Source organism: Martes martes (genome assembly GCF_963455335.1).
Source record: "Martes martes genome assembly, chromosome: 13".
Lineage (NCBI taxonomy): Eukaryota > Metazoa > Chordata > Mammalia > Carnivora > Mustelidae > Martes > Martes martes.
This window is the reverse complement of record NC_137901.1, coordinates 43,822,716-43,841,136: the sequence shown is the minus strand read 5'-3', so window position 1 is coordinate 43,841,136 and position 18,421 is coordinate 43,822,716.

Sequence of the window (18,421 nt, the reverse complement as noted above, 5' to 3'; positions counted from 1 at the left end):
AATAGTGGGAGTCTGCGTCCCTTAAGCCCCATGCTTCCCTTCCTCCTCCCAGATCTCAGGGTGACAAAAACTCCACTCTGGATGAATGTGACCAAGAATACAGGGCTCCCATGTCCTCCAGGCCCAAGTTACCATATCTCTCGGGGAAGGGCAGTTTTTTGGCATTTCTCATGAGCCCCAGCTCCATGGGACAGACACTATGTTTCAAGCAAGTGCAGCTAGACAGTCAGGAGTTCTATTTTTCTACCCAGCCTCCACTGATAGATCAGAAGCTCTACCCCAAGCATGTCAGACCCAGAATACCGGAGCCCTGGTTTCCTTGCCCTTGTCCTTTCCCCAGCTTGCTCCTAGGGTAGAGATTCTGCATTGAGAGAGGCAAGAAAAGTAACCAGCGGCTACCTCCCCTGACTTAGTGCCCTGCTTATAAAGCAGGGGTGTCACTAGGAGAGAAGTGATCACTGTCTTCATCTCTAGCCCCTAAAACCTAGGAAAAGAGAATACGTAGTATTAACAAAATAATAGACGTATTAATCAGTGTCAAAGAACTCTGGATGGAATAACAAAGAAAACAAAACAAAACAACAACAAGAAGGAAGCAGCCTAACAGCTCTAGAGAGTGAAAAAAGTCAGAAAGGTTTTGGAGGGAGTCAAAATGCAGTGTGATGTCACTTCCTTGCTTTTGCAGTAGTTGCCTGAGTGTGGACTTCAGTAGCTGAAGCTCTTATAGAAAACTCATCATTTTACTGTCTGGGTTACCAGAAGGAAGAACTCCAGGCAATTGCAGCCATTGCAGAGGGAAGGGTGGAATCCCAGGAAGGGGGAGAAATGGGGGAAGGAAAACCCCAATTGTTATGGCCTGAATTGTGTCCCCCGCAGAATTCATATACAGAAGTCTTAACCCCTAACGTGACAGTATTTGGAGCTAGGGCCTTTAAGGAGATACGGTTATGAGATCCTAAGTGGGGGGCTCTAATTTGATAGAATCAGTGTTCTTATAAGAACAAGGATACTTATAAGAAGAGGAAGAGATGCCAGAGATTCTTCCTCCCACCAACCCCACAACCCTGCACGGAAACAAAAGCCATGCGGGGCACACAGAGAGAAGGCTGCTAGCTGTTCACAAGCCTGAGAGATCTCATTCACCACCAGCTCTGTTGGCATCCTGTTCTTGGACTTCCCGCCTCCAGGACTAAGAGAAAATCAATTTCTGTTGTTTATACTAGCCAGACTGTGCTGTTTTGTTATGGCAGCCCGAGACAACTTATACACCAATATCTTCATGTAAATTCCACCAAAGTCTCTGGCTGACCAGTAAATCACACATAGAGGTACGGTTCAAAGCAGTTTGCAGTGAAAGGCTGGCAAATCAGAGCTGAGATTAGAGTTGCCCACCCACCACCCGAGAACTTTCCATACCTTGAAAGATCTCTCATACCTGTTGTCTGCCCGTCTCTCTTAGTCAGCGTGCTCTGCTCCCAGTCCCGGGCAGGCCACTGTGTTACACTCGGAGGAAGCTTTCACACACCTCACACCTCACAGGGTTCAGTGCATTCCCACGAGGAGTGTGTGTGCGTGCAGTGGGGTGCTGACAATCTGTATGACCTTTCTTTTCTAATCTCTCATTCCAGCCCACACACCGTTAGGAAATTTTACAAGTTTGGTATGATTTCTCCCTATCTCTCTTTCCTTCATTGACCGAGGGATAAAAGCAACCATGGGACTCCTTTCTTAGAAAATCTTTACTCCACCATTTAGCTTTCTTATTCTTAGTTTTCTAATGAGTTAAAAAAACAAAAAACAAACAAAAAACCACTTTTTTTCTTTTTTGGCTCTTCCACATTGATCTTAATGTTAGTCTGAGTATGCTAAGTTTAATAGTTTTTCATTTTGTAAAATAACAATTTTGGAGTTTACACTATTTTCCTCAGAACAAGTATCTCAGACTTCTTCCCTCTGTAGTAAAAAATGAAGGAATAAAAAACTTATCTCTAAAAATCTGGATGATTTCGTGCACATTACAAATAATGTTTTAACATAGACAATTTGTTTTAGAAAAGAAAAATGAAAATGCTTTGCAGTTGCAAAATTACTTCCTTTCAAAATGCTTAACTTTGGTAAGAATGAATTTACTATGTGACATATATTTTCAAGCTTTTGATAATTTTCAATCATTTATGTAGGAAATGCATCATTATAAAACTGCCCCAAACCACCAAAGATTTTCTTACACTGAGATAGCAAGGCAAGGAGGAGGAAAATTACTTGTCTCCATTGAAGAAGAAAAATAATGTCAATGCTGTTTTGGGGAAGACATGGCCCAAGCACGATTCTGGTGTCACAGTCTTTGTTTTGCTTGCATATTTTGATGATATAATGAGAAACTCAATACTGAAACCTGGGAAAAATCCCAAGCACATCATCTGGGAAAGGTGGGTACAGCTTTGGTTACCATATTACTAGACCAACAAGTACAGAAGCCTATGATTTTTAACTTTTAAGATAGAATAGAGCAAGCATATGTGTTCAAGATTCTTCCTGTTTTGCTCACTGTTGTATATCTAGGGCTTATTACAATTTCTAAGTCATAGTGGAATTTCAAGCGGCTGAAATACAATGACAACAGAAATGTATCTATTTCTCACTCTGAGATTAGAATCAGCTCTTCTTTAAAAAAATCTATGCTATTGACAGTGACCTAAAATTCTACTCTAAGAATTAAAGTCAAGATATAACAAAAAGGTGAAAATGTTTGGCGCTATAGGGACCTTAGTTCATACTCTAATTATGTGTCTGTGTGTGTACGCAGTAAGGCCCATTGAGTTGATGTGATTCGCTCAAAGTAACACAGCTAGATGATGACAGAAGTGTGTGTTTTGACACACAATTCTGTGTTCTTTAAAACCACAGTAGGTAAGAAGGTAGGCTTTAGAATTAGATAGATATAAATTCAAATCCTAGCTTTGCCACTTACTAGCTGTATGACTTTTAGCAACTTATTGATGGTCCCTGAACCTCAGTTTTCTTATTTGTCAAATGATGATGATAAGAGTGTCTACTTGTTTGGATCATTGTGAGGATTCAATAAACAAATAGGTAAAGCTCTACATGCTCTCATGCAGCATTTGATGTATAACCATAATAGTACTCATTGATGTTGTCACTATTATGCACTATCTTCACCCAAACACAGGCAATGAGCTTGCTTTTTTGTATAAGAGATGAATAATAGCTCATTAAATTCCTACAACATAATGAATCAGCAATCTTGAAGCAAGACGTTTGCTCCCTTTTTGGAGATTAAGGACAGCTTTGTGGGTAGCTATCAAAAGAATGGTTTCTTTCCTTCAGAGAATCAAAGATCTGTTCATTTTAGTCCTAAATACTGTGGGTAGTAGTCAAGATAGGCAATATTTACCACATCCTGGATTAAAGCAGACTCCACATTAGCTAGCCCATCCTCTTGACGTGGATTTCTTTATTCTGTGTGAGGATTATTGAAAAAAAATTCAGGTGTTTGCTTAAGATTTTGAGAATGTTTGGATGTAAACTCGATAGTTCTTGAGTAAAAATAAGAACTAGATTAAATTCATAGCAGCATTGCTACATGCTAAAATGTATTACATGTATTTTTGTCAATTAACCATAAATTCATAAATCATCTTAATAGGTATTTAAAGGACCATGGTATTTACATAATTTCTTATGTGACTTTAGGGGTTAACTGAAAATAAAATGAGGCCAGATTTGAAGTTGACAATATAGGAGGTATTAATGTTAAAGTGATAATTGGAGTCAAAGAAATGAATGAAATTCTCTCAAGAGAGCAAAGAGTGGAGGCCAGTTCCTTAGAGAAAGCCTAAATTGGGGATCTACGGATTCAAAAAGGATCAAAAAGCCTTCAAAGGCTTTGAAGAGAGAGGAGAAGAAGAGTTTCATTTTGGAAGTGAGAAAGATTTTCTAGAAAAAGTAGATTATCAGTAGTATCAAATACCATAGTACTGATACCTATAGACTTTTTATGCGCTAGGTACTCATGCATAAGAAGGAAAGCTAGTAGTGCATCAGTCTCAAAATTGCATCTATGAAGGAAGAATATCATTTTCACCTAGGTTTCACTTAGGTTTTCACTTAGGTTGATCAGAGTGGGGGCCACAGCAGAAATCATGGGCTAATGACCTCCCAGCACATTTGGTGCTACAGCTATGCAATGGGAAAGTTGAGTTATATGTAAAACAAGAAAGGACCATCATATATTCCAACAAAGTGGCCATTGGTGACTTTTTCCATGAGTAAGTCAAAGAATTATATATGGTGTTGGAGAGAAAGTTTGTTAGAAAAGTGAGGAAAGAAGAAAGGTGGAATGGTAACTCCACAGGGGGCGGGAGTCAGGGAGAAAGAGAAAATAGGGAGACAGAAGAGAGTGTGAGCAGGAGTGATGATATGTAAAGTCAGAAAGGTTTACAAGTGGCAGAAATCCACATTAGTTGCCATTGACTGTATCACTAAAGCAGGAGGCAAGGGCAGCTGAGCCTGAGTGCACGGAACTGCAATTATGAATCTGAAATAAATGGAAAATGTTCAGATGATCTGCTGCACAGGGTAAGCTAGAGAGTTAAGCAGGGGTGAAGAAGAGGAATGATGAACACACCGAAGGCCTGGCTGAGGTTGAGTAATAACTATAAATGGCATTGCACCAAATTAAGTGGTATGATTTTAACAAATGACCCAATAAGGTAGAGTCTATTATTATGTTGAGCAATAAGACTTCACAATGGATCATTGAGTTGGAAGTTAATCTTTGAAAGCATATCTCAAGTTCCTTTTATAACTTCAAATGCTGCCTCCAGACAGCATTTAAACAGGGATAGCTAGGAGATAGATGAAAATATTTATAATGTTCAATCAAAAAACTATACTTTGTTTTCAGAGGAAAAAGAATGTAACTGCTCTTTTGGATTCAGTGGACTTATAATGTTTGCAGAGATATCCATATATAATGTATACATACCTAATTCAATAAGCTTTACCAGTTAACTGATGCTGAATATTTACAAACCAGAACGTGGTTTAACTTCTCATAAATGGAGAGCTGGTAATAATTATCACCAAAAATAATTATTCATTTTAAATTCCTTTGTATTTGCTGAGGGCAATTTTTACCAGGTCTCATATAAGACTCTGAGGCTTTCAGGAAGAGTAAGATGGAGTTCTACTTTCAAGAATCACACAGTACAGATAATATGATAAACTAAGAAGAAATAAAATTTAGGGGCACTCTGATTATAGTGTGCCTAGAAACCGTGGAACACACACATTCACTTTATTCTAAAATGAATCATTTTAACACAATGTTTACATGGATCAGGGAGATTTGGGAGCCATGGTAGGGAGGAGAGAAACCGTTCTAACAGGTGTAGAGAGCCTTCTTTGTGACAGCACTGGGTGAAACAAAGGAGATAAAATGATGAGTAAGGTATAGGTCGTTTTGGATTTCACGTGGCTTTCAAACTGTGAGAGGCACAAACAAACACATTTTTTAAAAGATTTATTTACTTTGGGGGGCGGGCAGGAAGGGCAGAGGGAGAGACAGAATCGCAAGCAGACTCCCCGCTGAGCGTGGAGCTGGATGTGGGACTCCATCTCACAACCCTGACATCATGACAGCTCAACGGAATGAGCCACCCAGACGCCTTCTTAAACACATTTTAAGACACTGTTTAAGGTACCGAGTTGGCGATGGTGCTGGAGGTGTGGAAATACAGAGGAGACACTCCCAACCTGCAGGGCTAAAGAGAATGGGGAGAGGGTCACCAGCACACAGTGACGCTTTCCTGTAGGAAGAAGACAGCTGAGCCCTAATAGATTTAGGCCCGAGCCAGGTGACCTGGTGGAGAGAAAGTAGAGCATTTGAGGCAGAAGTTATGCCCCAAAGGCATAGAAGTTAAAAGGAACATGGTTTGTATGAAGAACAGCAAGCAACGTAATGTTTCTGGCACCTAGCTTTTCAAGCTGGGAGGGGCTGTTGTGCCCCTGAGGCCTCTGTCCATTTCACAGATGAGAAAGCTAAAGGTCCCAGGAAGGAGAAGTTGGCAATGTCACACAGGTAACAGTAGGACCGAAACTCCAACACTGTCTGTCAAATTCACGGCATTTACTTTTTACGTTTCTTCAGAATTAAATTTTACAGATCTGTATTTATAATGGTTACATCGTAACATTGGAAAAATATATTTTATCTGTCTGTGTTTAGAAAAAAAAATACTTCCTCAAATTACGAAGATCTTCATGAAATAAAAACTAAGTAACAGAAGAGGGAAATAACTACAGACAAAAGTGTATATGAGAGAAATGATGCTAATGTCATACTAAAATAGCTAAATTACTTGTCCATTTGTTAGAAATAACTGTATCAAAATGATAATTGTTAGCCAACAGATTAGAGTCATGATAAGGCTTGTGACAAGATTCCCTGGGTTGAAAATACTGTGGACAAATAGAAACAGTTCTTTGAAGACTTTCTGTTTGTCACTTCTCTGCCTATATTGAGAACTCCCTCAATTCACGATGAAATCATTTCATCTCTTTAAAACATTAAGGTTTTGGATTTTTTTTTTTTTTTTGCCTCATTTCGGCAGGCTCCCAAACTCACAATCAAGTAACCTGTCATCAGCGGCTCTTCATTAGCAAATTGCTATGACCCATCCAATTTTGATGCTCAGCAACAGTACTGAAGGACCGGGACATGCTTCCCCCCACCCCCATTACAGTAGCTAACAAATTGGGCATGAAGAGAAATGATGGCAATGTGATGAAAATAGGAGCAGGGTAATTAAAATGAGATAATTTAACAGTGTATACCTTAGGTGAGAGGAGAATAAACTTCTAAAACATAACCCATTAAACCACAGCAGAAGCAAAGGAAGCAATAAAACCCCACAAATGCTACCTCACCCTGGAGCTTTCCCTGTGCAGCCAAAAAACAGACCCCATGATGAAAAGTGATTTTTATAAACATCGTGAACAGGACACATAAGCAGAAGGACGGTTATAATACTGACCCATTGTACTGAATAAAAACACCCACCATCAAAAATGAATGCCATAAAGAAAAGAACATGTGAAAATGTCTACTTAGGTATTTTCCAGCAAGCAAAAAAATTGGAAGAGAGGCATCTAGAGACCCCATGAGCAAAAGCAAGAAGATGAGGAAGGTCATTTTTGAGTAGAGTCCAGTTAAAAGGTCTGATTGTTAAGGAACGGGATTTCAGGTCAGGGACAGTGTCTCAGTTAGCATAGACAGCAAAGCCCTAAATATACAAAGTTTATTTAATTTCTGGTTCTGTTTTTCTTCCTTTCTATAGGACATTGCAACTGTAAGGAAAGACAAAGTCAAGAAACCCCAGGCACAAGACACAAGAACTCAAGTCCATCCGTCTAGTCACGCAATGCATGAAATATACCATGCCTTTATTGTGTAAATTTTAATGGTCAACTTATTACACATTTCAGAAGAGTTTTAGATTTCTTTCTAATCCATGTTGAATGGGAAAAAAATTTCAGAAGAGATTAAACTCTAATAACACCATTGGAAAGGGGACTAGCCTAAATGAATAGAATATCACTTTTATGAAGGGTCTTAAATTGAATTTTATTTCCTGATGGAGAGTTATATATGCATATAATTAATAGCTAATGAATGCTGGGAAATAGAAGTTCTTCCAGGCTGGATTTAATGAAGAGGATTATTTATGAATGGATATATTATATAAAATTTGGTATGACCAAAATGCTTAAATAGATTAAAATTGTGTGATTAAACCTGTAGATTTAATTTGTGTGCACTTAATACATACCAGAAGAACAAATGGTAGTTAAGGCCAAGTCTGAATTCATATACATTTTGAATTTGTGAAATTGGAAATAATGAAGTTTTATCACATAGAATGTAAGTATTTGAACTTTCTAATGTTATAAGGAGAGACTTGACTACAACAGGAAATTATGTACCACAAAAATTCTTGGAGGTGGGAGGTAAGGTGAAGAACAGAGGACTATTTTTAAAGGATTCCAAACTAAAAGATTTGGAGGAAATTTCTCAAAGTGGTAGACTCTAAGCTATTTACTCTTTATGTAGTATGCATTAAGTCATGTCAAGTGAGTAAGAATGAACGAATGAATGAATGAATGAATGAATGAAAACATAAAATGGAATTTTAGTATTAGTATATATTTCACTCCCAAAGACCAAATAAATTATTGGTTGCAATAAATAAAACCTTTTCAGGAATTTATTAACACAGTGACTTTTGACTCTAGGGACATATCATGTGACAATTCTGAAGTGTGAATTGTTCACATTCCGTAAGCTGACTGGATCGTGAAGGGGTAATTAAAATCTCTGCGGGAATCTCTGCCATTTGCCAAAGTCCTCTCCTCTGATTCTTAGACAGTCATCACAACCCCACTCCGGACTTAGCTCTAAATTTAAAGGACTGTGATATGCCATAACAGTATGTCGTTTCTTTGATTTCAAAATTAAATAAGATGAAGCTTTGAATTCTAAGTGATGCCATTGAGTGCATTCTCCTTTTTTTCCACTCACGATGCTGGGAAGCACATCCTCAGCCATTTCCGACTCAGTTTAAAGGATCCTACTACGAAATGTTGTTCAAAGAATCCTACTATGAACTCTTCATTTTACTTTTCTCTGTTGGCCTATTTTTCATACCATTTCTCCCCTCTGTCACATTCCTGCTCTTTCCCATCAAAGCATATCTGAGCTGGTCCTTCTCTGTTCTGTAAGATCTAGCAATATGAAAACTTAATCCCCCCAAGTAGGAGTATAAAAGAGTACTAATGATTAATTAAACTTGCCTTCCACACCCACTAAACAACTTTTCACGGTTAAATCTGAATATTGAGATTCGAATAAAGTTTAATGAGCATATGTTATGTAGGCAAGTATATGATGCGATGAGACATCAACTTCCTAGTTTTATGGCATCTGAACAGATTTAGATTAAAATAACTTGCTCAAAGTCACATAGTTCAGAGCCTGGATTCAAAACTATCCTTTGTGACTATAATGTAATCTAATATCATCACCTAACTGAATCTAATAGAATAGGAATAATCTGGGAACAAGCAGGCAGGTAGAAAAAACTAGAGGGCAGATATTTTGGCCAAATGCACGCTGTGGTACTTGGAGCTCACTGGGATAGGTAGATGCTGACTTCACTGATACATAGGTTTACGCTTGTCCCCCGAGTTCTTGTGTTGCGCAGCATGCTAGCCACTAGGCCCATGTAGCTACTGAGCCTCTGAGACATGGCTAGTGCAAACGGACGTGAGCCAAAGTGTAAAATGTACTTTAATTTCAAAGGTGTAGTTCTGAAAACAAAACAAAACAAAACAAAAAAAAAACGATACAAACGATCTCATTAACACTTTGTATGCTGTTGACATATTGGGATGATGTTTGGGGTATGTAAGGTAGTATTAAAATTAGTATCACCTGGGAACCTGGGTGGCTCAGTGGGTTAAAGCCTCTGCTTTCGGCTCAGGTCATGATCCCAGGGTCCTGGGATCGAGTCCCACATCGGGCTCTCTGCTCAGCGGGGAGTCTGCTTCCTCCTCTCTCTCTGCCTGCCTCTCTGCCTATTTGTGATCTCTGTCTGGCAAATAAATAAATAAAATCTTTAAAAAAATATTAGTATCACCTGTTTCGTTTTGCTTTTTCAGTAACACGGCTACTAGAAACTTACCACTGATGGGCTTCCGTTATGTGGCCATTGGACAGCACTTCCCTAGACCTTGTATTCAGTGTGACTCCTGACTAGCAGCTTGTATCCACTGGGGCTGGTGAGAAATGCAGACTCTTGGGCCTCACTCAAGAACGACTGAATCCGAATCTGCATGTTAAGATGCCCGAGCTATTTGTATTCATATTACAGCTTGAGAAGAAGTTTCTTGGCTCAGGAGAGTTTCCGACAGACATGGCTGTGTTCCTCTGTGCTTTTGCAATCCTTTGAGCACAGGGTCCATGGAGGAGCTACCCCAGTTCTTTAGGCACCTATGATATGTTTTCTCTTGAGGGCTTATTCAGTGCTTCCTAAATGTTGATTTCAGTAAATAGTAAGGTATTCCTTTTCTGCTGCTATAAGTGCTTTTCCCATAGTGGAATGACAATGGCGGCAAATACTAGTTCTGTGCCAGTTGGTACCAGTGAGAGTTAAAACATTTAATATGTCTCACACACCAGAGACAACAGGAGACAATGGCCAGATGAAAACAGCAGGACATACGAATTTCATGTATACAGTATATCTCTTCTCAACACAGAAAGGGAAAACTGGGATTGGAATAATTGTATAAGAAAGTCTAGCGATGCTGTGAGAGTGTAATTGTCAGCCAGGTCTCCTTCGGGAGCAGAGTATATGAAGGTTATTGCTCAACAGTGCGGGAAGACAGGCTCTTGCCTTTGTCTGCTTCGCAATTTACAATTTGGGGATGAAGGGAAACCAAGCAATATTCTTTTCTGTTTCCTCTTTCCTTGTTCTTATTACCAGGAGTACTCATTCTGGTTCAGAACTCTGCCTCTACTTACAGAGGAATTTAGATAGAGTTTGTTGGTTCTGAGAGCAAAGCATCATGCTAATGAATCACTAAAAAGAAAGCCAGTCTAATTATAGCCAAATGGCACAGAATAATCTCACTTATGATTGCCCTGATTAGGTGTAGGCTGCTGTGTTCACCGCGGGGAACCATAGATGATCGCTGAAACGCAAGGTGCCCACTGACTGCCAGGAGGGGAAGGACTTGGAGAAAACAAAATACTCTAACTCTGCCGTTAAGAGTTATGTCTTAAAGTTTCCTATACCTGTTAGCTTGAAACTGGCCTGTTTTATCAATGCTTATTAGTGAATTGATCTCAGTTCAGTAAATAGGTATCAGTCAACCGATTACCGAGTATTCACCCGCAGGCTATCATAACACTACAGTCATGCTGCATTTGTGTATGAGGGGTACTGATTTATTTAAACAACTGCCAGCAAAGGTTGATTTGCTCTAAATCTAAGTGGAATCCCATGGAATCCCGTGGAACTCTGAGGTCAGGCATCACAAGAGTGACACTTAGATCTAGTATTTGAAACGGTTCTGGAGAACTTACTAGACTTTCAAAGACCTTCCTTCCAGTGACCTGATGTCACTTTCCAGGTACCCCAAACGGGGATGCATTGGGCTTTCTCCCAGTCAGCTCCCCATCCCTGTTCCCATCCTGTCACTTCAACTAATGCTATTCTGTCACAGTCTCCCTGGTCACAGTCCTGTTTCACGATCTTTCACAATGAAGTCTTCATTGCTTTTTGGCAATTCTTTCTTTCTTTTCTGGCTCATATTTTAGAGGAACTATAATTCACCGAAGTCATTTTTTCAAGTCAGTCCAACTCTGTGACAAGGTGGCTATGCACTGGGACCACAGGTGGGGATGTTTCCCTAATACATGGTGGGGGAGGGCCAAACATCATAGCTGAGGACATTCAATGTGTAGGTACTGCTCTAAGGGCTGAACATGAGTGAGACAAACATAGTCCCTGAAATTTCCAGTAGCAATACGTGCCATGGAGAAAATTACCATAGAGGAATGGGAAGAAGAGCAACTGACAGATTAGGTAAATAGGGTGAACAGAGAAGGATTCTCACAGCAGGTGGCCTTTAACTTGGCACCTGAATGAAGAATGAGTCATAGGAAGATCAGGGTAAGATGATTTCTGCCATAGGATATAGCTGGTGCAAAGGCCTTGAGGCAGGAAGAAGCCTGATCTGTTCAAGAAAAGTTTAAAAGGTCCCCATAATTGAAGATCTGTGGTTAAGAAGGAGACAGATATGAAATTAGGTCAGAGAGATAGGCAGGGCCAGATGGTATAGAGCTTTGCAATCCAAGATAAAGTGTTTGGATTTTATTCTAAGTGAAACAAGAGCCACTAGAATAATATGATCAAGTAATCTCTGCTCACAAAACTCTGTTTAATAATTATCCTATTTTTGTTGACTTTAACTCAATTTATATGTATCAAAACAGCCCATAACACCGGGAAGATGCTCAACTATTAATCATAAAGAAAATGTACATTAAAACACAGTGAGATTGTACTACACATCTTCCACAATAGTGAAAAATTTAAAAAGATGAAAAATACCAAGTATTGGTAAACCTCTTTGAAGAACTGACAACACTTACTTATATTGAACACACACACACACACACACACACACACACGTATACTTCTATCCGATGACCCAGCAATTCTACCACCAAGTATTTGCTCACTAAAAATGTATACATCTGTGCACCAGAAGACTTGCACTTGAGTGTTCCAAGAGCCCCAAACTGGGAACCACCCACCTGGATAAATACATTGTAGTAAACCCACATTGCAATACTCTATAACAGGGGCTGGCAAACTATGACCCGCCGGCCAAATCTAGCTCAACGTCTGCTGTATTACTGTCCCTTGGGCGAAGAATGGATTTTATATTTTCAAAGGGGTTGTAAAAGCAACAACAACAAAAACAAAAAAAACAACAATAACAACGACAAAGAAGAATCTGTACCAGAGACTATATGTGGCTTGCCAAGCCTAAACTATTTACGGTCTCATCTTCTACAGAAAAATTTGCAGACCTTGAACACAGCAAAGGGAATGAACACCCTGTAGCTACAAGCAACAATATGGGTTCGCAACATGTTGAGTGAAAAGAGTTCTATCCACAAAGCACACCGTATCCACAGACAAAATCAACCTGCGCTCTGAGAACCTGGGTTACTGGTTATGCTCAGCCAGATGAGTAACCCTCATCCAACGAGGAGCCCCTCACTTCACAGGTGTGTTCAGTTTGTGGAAAGTTTGCCAAGATGCACCCTTATGATATGTGTAAGCATATATTATTTGAATAACTTAATCTGACCGATTATAAGAAAATGCAACTGAAATTCTTGAAGTCCTCCCTCCTCTCTCTCAGGTCATCTTGGGAGCTTCCGTGGCACCCAGAGAATTGAGGAGACACTTTCCATCTTCGCACTATTGCAGTTATCAGTGATGTCCTCCTTTTCTGAATCCTGTGTTTCTTTCTGGTACTGCTATTTGCATTCAAAACTAGGATTTTTCTTAAACCCGATATGAAAATTGTTGTAACTTCAGTCCTTGGTTCCTTATTCTTGATTGCGGTCTTTCTCTCCCGTCAATCTGTGGGCTCTGCCTTCCACACAGTGCCACAGTCCAGCCATGTTTTTCTGCCTTAGCGGCTACAACCATGGTATAAACTGCCATCATAGCTTCCCTGGTTTAGTCTCTGAACTAGTTTCTTGGCCTTTACTCTTGAGTCCCCCCGGGTACGACACAACCAGTGTGATCCTTTGAAAACAAAGATTGTGTCACTGCTCAGGTCAGAAATCTTCAACAACTCTCTTTTTCATTCAGAATAAAAGCCAGAGTCCTCACAATGGTGACGGCAGATACTATCTCTGGGCTGTCTCCCACAAACACACTTCACTTCCCTCTGCGACACTGACCTCCCTCTCTTCCTCAAAAATGTCAGGAGCGTTCCTACCATGAGGCCCTTTGAACTAGCTCTTCTCTGGATTGTTCCCTGGATTGTTCATTCTCCAGATAGCTCCATAGCTAAGCCCTTACCTCCTTCAAGTTTTTACTAACATCTCACCTTTCCAAAGATAATAGCACTCAGTGAGCTTTATGGTGATGATTCTATTTAAAATTGTCAGACACCCCTGTTAATCTTTATGATCTTGCTTTTTTAAAAAAAAATCAATTATTGCATTTGAACATCCTATATATCAATGATGGTCATAGTTTATTATGTCTTTTCTAGCGAGGGCAGCTTTTCTTGAAGAGCAGTAATCTTTTAAAAATATTTATTTATTTATTATTTGAGAGAGAGAATGAGTGTGGGGAGGGGCAGAGGGAGAGAGAGAGAGAGAGAGAGAGAGAAGCAGGCTTCCTGCTGAGCAGAGAGCTGGACATGAAACTCAATCCCAGGGCCTGGGGGATCATGACCTGAGTGGAAGGCAGATGCTTAATCAGCTGACCCACCCAGGTGCCCCAGGGCAGTGATTTTTTATTCCTATAGAGATGCATCCCATGTGTCTACACCAGCACTTGGCACACAGAAAGTTTCAATAAATATGGTTGAATGACAGAATGAATGAATGAATGGGGTCCTGACTCACAGGCGAACCATTCTTGTGGCGTCTCTGAGTCTTGCCACATCTCTGATGGACTACTGTAGAGTGAGCTGGGTCATCACCACTCAAGGCCCCTGATCTCGATTCCCCATCCAGCATGGGGAACCATGTCTCCCTACTCTTGGGCCTCCTTGCTGCTTCTGATAGAGCACTTTTAGAGAAGCAAAGCCATGAGGCAGATTATTTTGAAATATCTAAAGCTTTACAAACTTGGCCCAAACCTTCTTTGCTCAGAATAAGGAAGAGAAAATGAAAGACAAACAGTAATTTATCCTAGCACCCATAGACATCTCTATATTTTGAAGAGAGTCAGCTGCGGAAAGCTTCAGAGCTATTGTGGATCTGTGACTTTTGAGAACAAAATTTAAAGGTCTCGGCTTCAGGCCTATTGACACTGACTTCATTTTCTGTGGCTTTATAACTAGGACATTTGGTGTCACTTTTATATAAGACCTGGTATTTATACTTTATTTCAGCTGGGCATTGAAAGTTGATAGTTTGTGCTTTATGATATCAAATATTTTTTAACTCTATGTTATGCTGTCACATAAAATATACCAATTTTTCTGAACTTGCCTTCCAAGGTCTAGTTTAAACAATTATTTTATTATGTAAATGAGGCATAAATGTGCTCAAAAGTGGGAAGAGGATGTAAAACTTACAATGGTGAAACAGATATCCAAGGGAAACTCGGGTTCAACATTTAAAAATGTTTGGTGAAGAAGGAGACTATGTAATCACAGAAAGATGATTTTAAATTCTATTATAAAATGGGTTTTGTTCAATGACTGCAACTCCAAGCAGAGATCTCATTTGTTAATAAGAATGATAAAAACATATTTTGATGTTAGTTGACTCAAGTGAGAAGACTTACCCTCCCAGGGAGAGAAGAACAAATGGATGACAAGGTAAAAGCTCTAGAAATGAAAAGCAAGCTAATTAAAATGTCAAGGTCACTTAGCAGAGACAGTAATAGTGGCCACTTAAAAAAACATTTTATCATGGGTCTTTTTTTCATTAAAAATGTTGATGATAGGAAATTTTCTGTTCATCAAACACATCTAGGAAAATGTAACTCACAAACCACACTAAGTAAATGATACTTTAGTAAAATCTTTACAACATTTTCGTTTAAAAAAGACTACATAAAGTTACTCATGTATGATTAATTAGCATTTTACTCCAAAAAAGATCTGATAAGGGGCTCAGAATCCACTAATAATAATTATTATTATTACTATTATTATTATTATTACTATTATTTTGTTTTTCTGTGCCCAGGGAAGAATCCTACATATCCTAACTGAGATACTGGGTGGAGAGAAGGGGAGTCTTGATCTGCTACAAAACATGCCATGCTTCAAAGACAGGCTCAGCAACCAAATTGAAGGTGGGTAAGTTATTAACTTACCCAACACTTCGTTTTCCCACCTGAAAAATGAGGATAACAACAATGCCCACCGCATAGGATTATTGTGAGGATTAATTAAAAATATATAAAGCATGCAGTTGAGTGTCTGACACATAGTAGAAACTCAGTAAGTGCTAGTTGTTGTTGTTATAGGGTTTTTTTGTTTGTTTGTTTTTTGGGGGTTTTTTTGGTGACTAAGCTTTGTAAAAATAGCTTTCCAACTTACAGTATTGATTTTGTTGCATTCAGGTACAGAACTTTACATTCATTGATATTACATGTCTTCTCATTAAATGCAGCCCATCCCTCCATATTAATATTGTCTTAGATCTCAAATTTATCATCCACCTCCTCTTTTATCTCTCCTGGCCTCCTATAACTCACAATCCTAATTGTCATGTCATCTAAATCTTTACCCAACTCATTTGTAAAAATGGCAGGCAAAACAGGGTAATATTCAAATCCCCAAATTTCAACCTTATAAGTTTAATTAATAACAGGCCAGAAATCAGCTCTCTTTTGGGCTGAGTCATTCCTTTTTTATAAATGTTTGAGCATTCTTTCATAGAGACAACACTGCGTTTATCATGTTATACTTTGAAAAACTGTGATTTTTATTACATTTCTTGATTCCTCTACTAAACTGTATTCTCCTTATTAGGGATCATGAGTTATTTATCTTTATTATTTATTCATTAAATCCCACAGTATGTACCAAAGTACTTTCTATATGTACTTAGTCAGGAGAGGTTTTCTGAGTAAACAGAATGAAAAAAAAAAATAAGGCAAAGATGGACATATCTTGAACTTAAAAATATAGTTCAAGTGAAAAAAAAATGTCACCTTCTTTGATGCCATATACAGCTTCTCGTAGGGGACCAAGATACCTTTGAGAACAATAAAGTGACAGTGATCATAAAAAGGTCATTTTCACGTCTCTTTCATTTTCTAAGCATCTCATCCTTCTTGCTTTCTTTCACGTTAGATGTCCCTGCTGTAAAGCTTAATTAAACCATGTTTGCAAAGTGTTCTGAATTCTTCAGCATAAAAATGTTATGGAATTGCATTATGTCTACAGTGATGTGAGCCTGTCCCCTTGGTCATGTCTATAAATCCCATGCCACTCCCAATTGGAGGCAGCAAAGCAGTAGACAATCTGATGTGATATAAAAATACAACACATTTCTGGTGAATGTTTCTAGAAGACTTTAAGAATGTGTTTTGTTTTTTTTTAAACAACTATCCCTATGGTTTTTCTTGCTAAAGGGCAAAAGAGTAGAAGTTGGAAACCCATTCTAACTCTGTGGGTAATTAACTTAGTTTCATTGCAGTATGATGGACAAATTGAATGACTTTGGGCAATCACTTTACATTTTAAACCTCAGTGTCTTCATCTGTGAAACATGGTGTCAGAATAGGTGATCTCTCTGTTACCTTCAAGATCTGCCAAAATGTCAAGCAAATAGGGTAGTGTCATTTCTTATGCACAGATTTATATATACCATTGCTTATGACATCACAATCATAATTCCAGATCTCCTAGATTAGGATGAAAAATGAGTTCATAATTTAAACATAAGTGATTTAGAGAAGGATTGTAAAATTTAACTGATTGTCTTAAATATTAACTGCCTGCAATGTTCTCCCACTTATTCTTCACATTGGATACATTCTCCACCCTCTCAAGTCCAGCACTATGGAGAGTCTCTCTTCTGGGTTGTTGTATGTTGTCATTTTATTTTTATTCTCTACATGTTTTCATTCTCCATTTTAAACTCACTGAGGAAAGGCATCGTGTAATATTTCTTTTTATTTTGGGGAGGACGTACACACCTAGGCATTAAGAGATCTTAAGCACTCGGTGATTAAGTAGTTTTATAAATATCTGATTATTATACCAGTTGCATTACCATTAAAGGTAAACATGAGCAATTTTAAATGCCTATGTAATATATCATAATGAGAATCAGCATGGGTCCAAAGCTTGAGTCTCCCACTTACCCAAAGTCTCTACCTCTCAATTTACAAATCTGCAGAATAGTGAACTGCTACCTGCCTTTAGAGATGTTTGCATGTTACATGAGATAATACAAGCAAAGTTGATGCACATCAGGTATTTGGGAAATAGTTAACTATCAGTATCGTAACTATTAGAATGAGCATAGTAGCCATACACTTGGCTTTGGTACATATACACAGATAATCAGTGGTCTTTGACTTCTGTGTGTGACCAATTCTCCTGGGGAGCTCCTCAAATATTTAGTTATTCAGGACCTACCCCTGGAGAGTCTAACTCTGGTGATCCTTGAAACTTGTTTTGAGAAATGCTGTTTCACAGTTGAATTGTTCCTAACTTATCCTTGTTCTTAATATTCTTCAAAAAAACATTCCTCAGAGTTCCAGAGTTGTCAAGCATTTGACTCTTTACTAAGTATTAAAATATTAAAATATTTTGATGCATGCCATCCTGAAAGGGAGGTTGCTTATGGAAACAACCTGGAAGCTATAAGCTTGAAGAACAGGGATGAAAAAGTACCTAGTGTAATTTTCCTAACCAAAGAAAATAATTGCTTTCTCATAGCCTGAAAATTACACAAACTCTTTTGCCCCTCACATTATAAGGCCATTTCCAATTTCCAAGTACGGCTGAGACCTCAGGTTATTCACATATTCTTTGAACATCAATATTTTAGACAATTATTTTTAGGGCAAGGTTTACATTGGATTTCATTTCAGTCTTCTGCCAA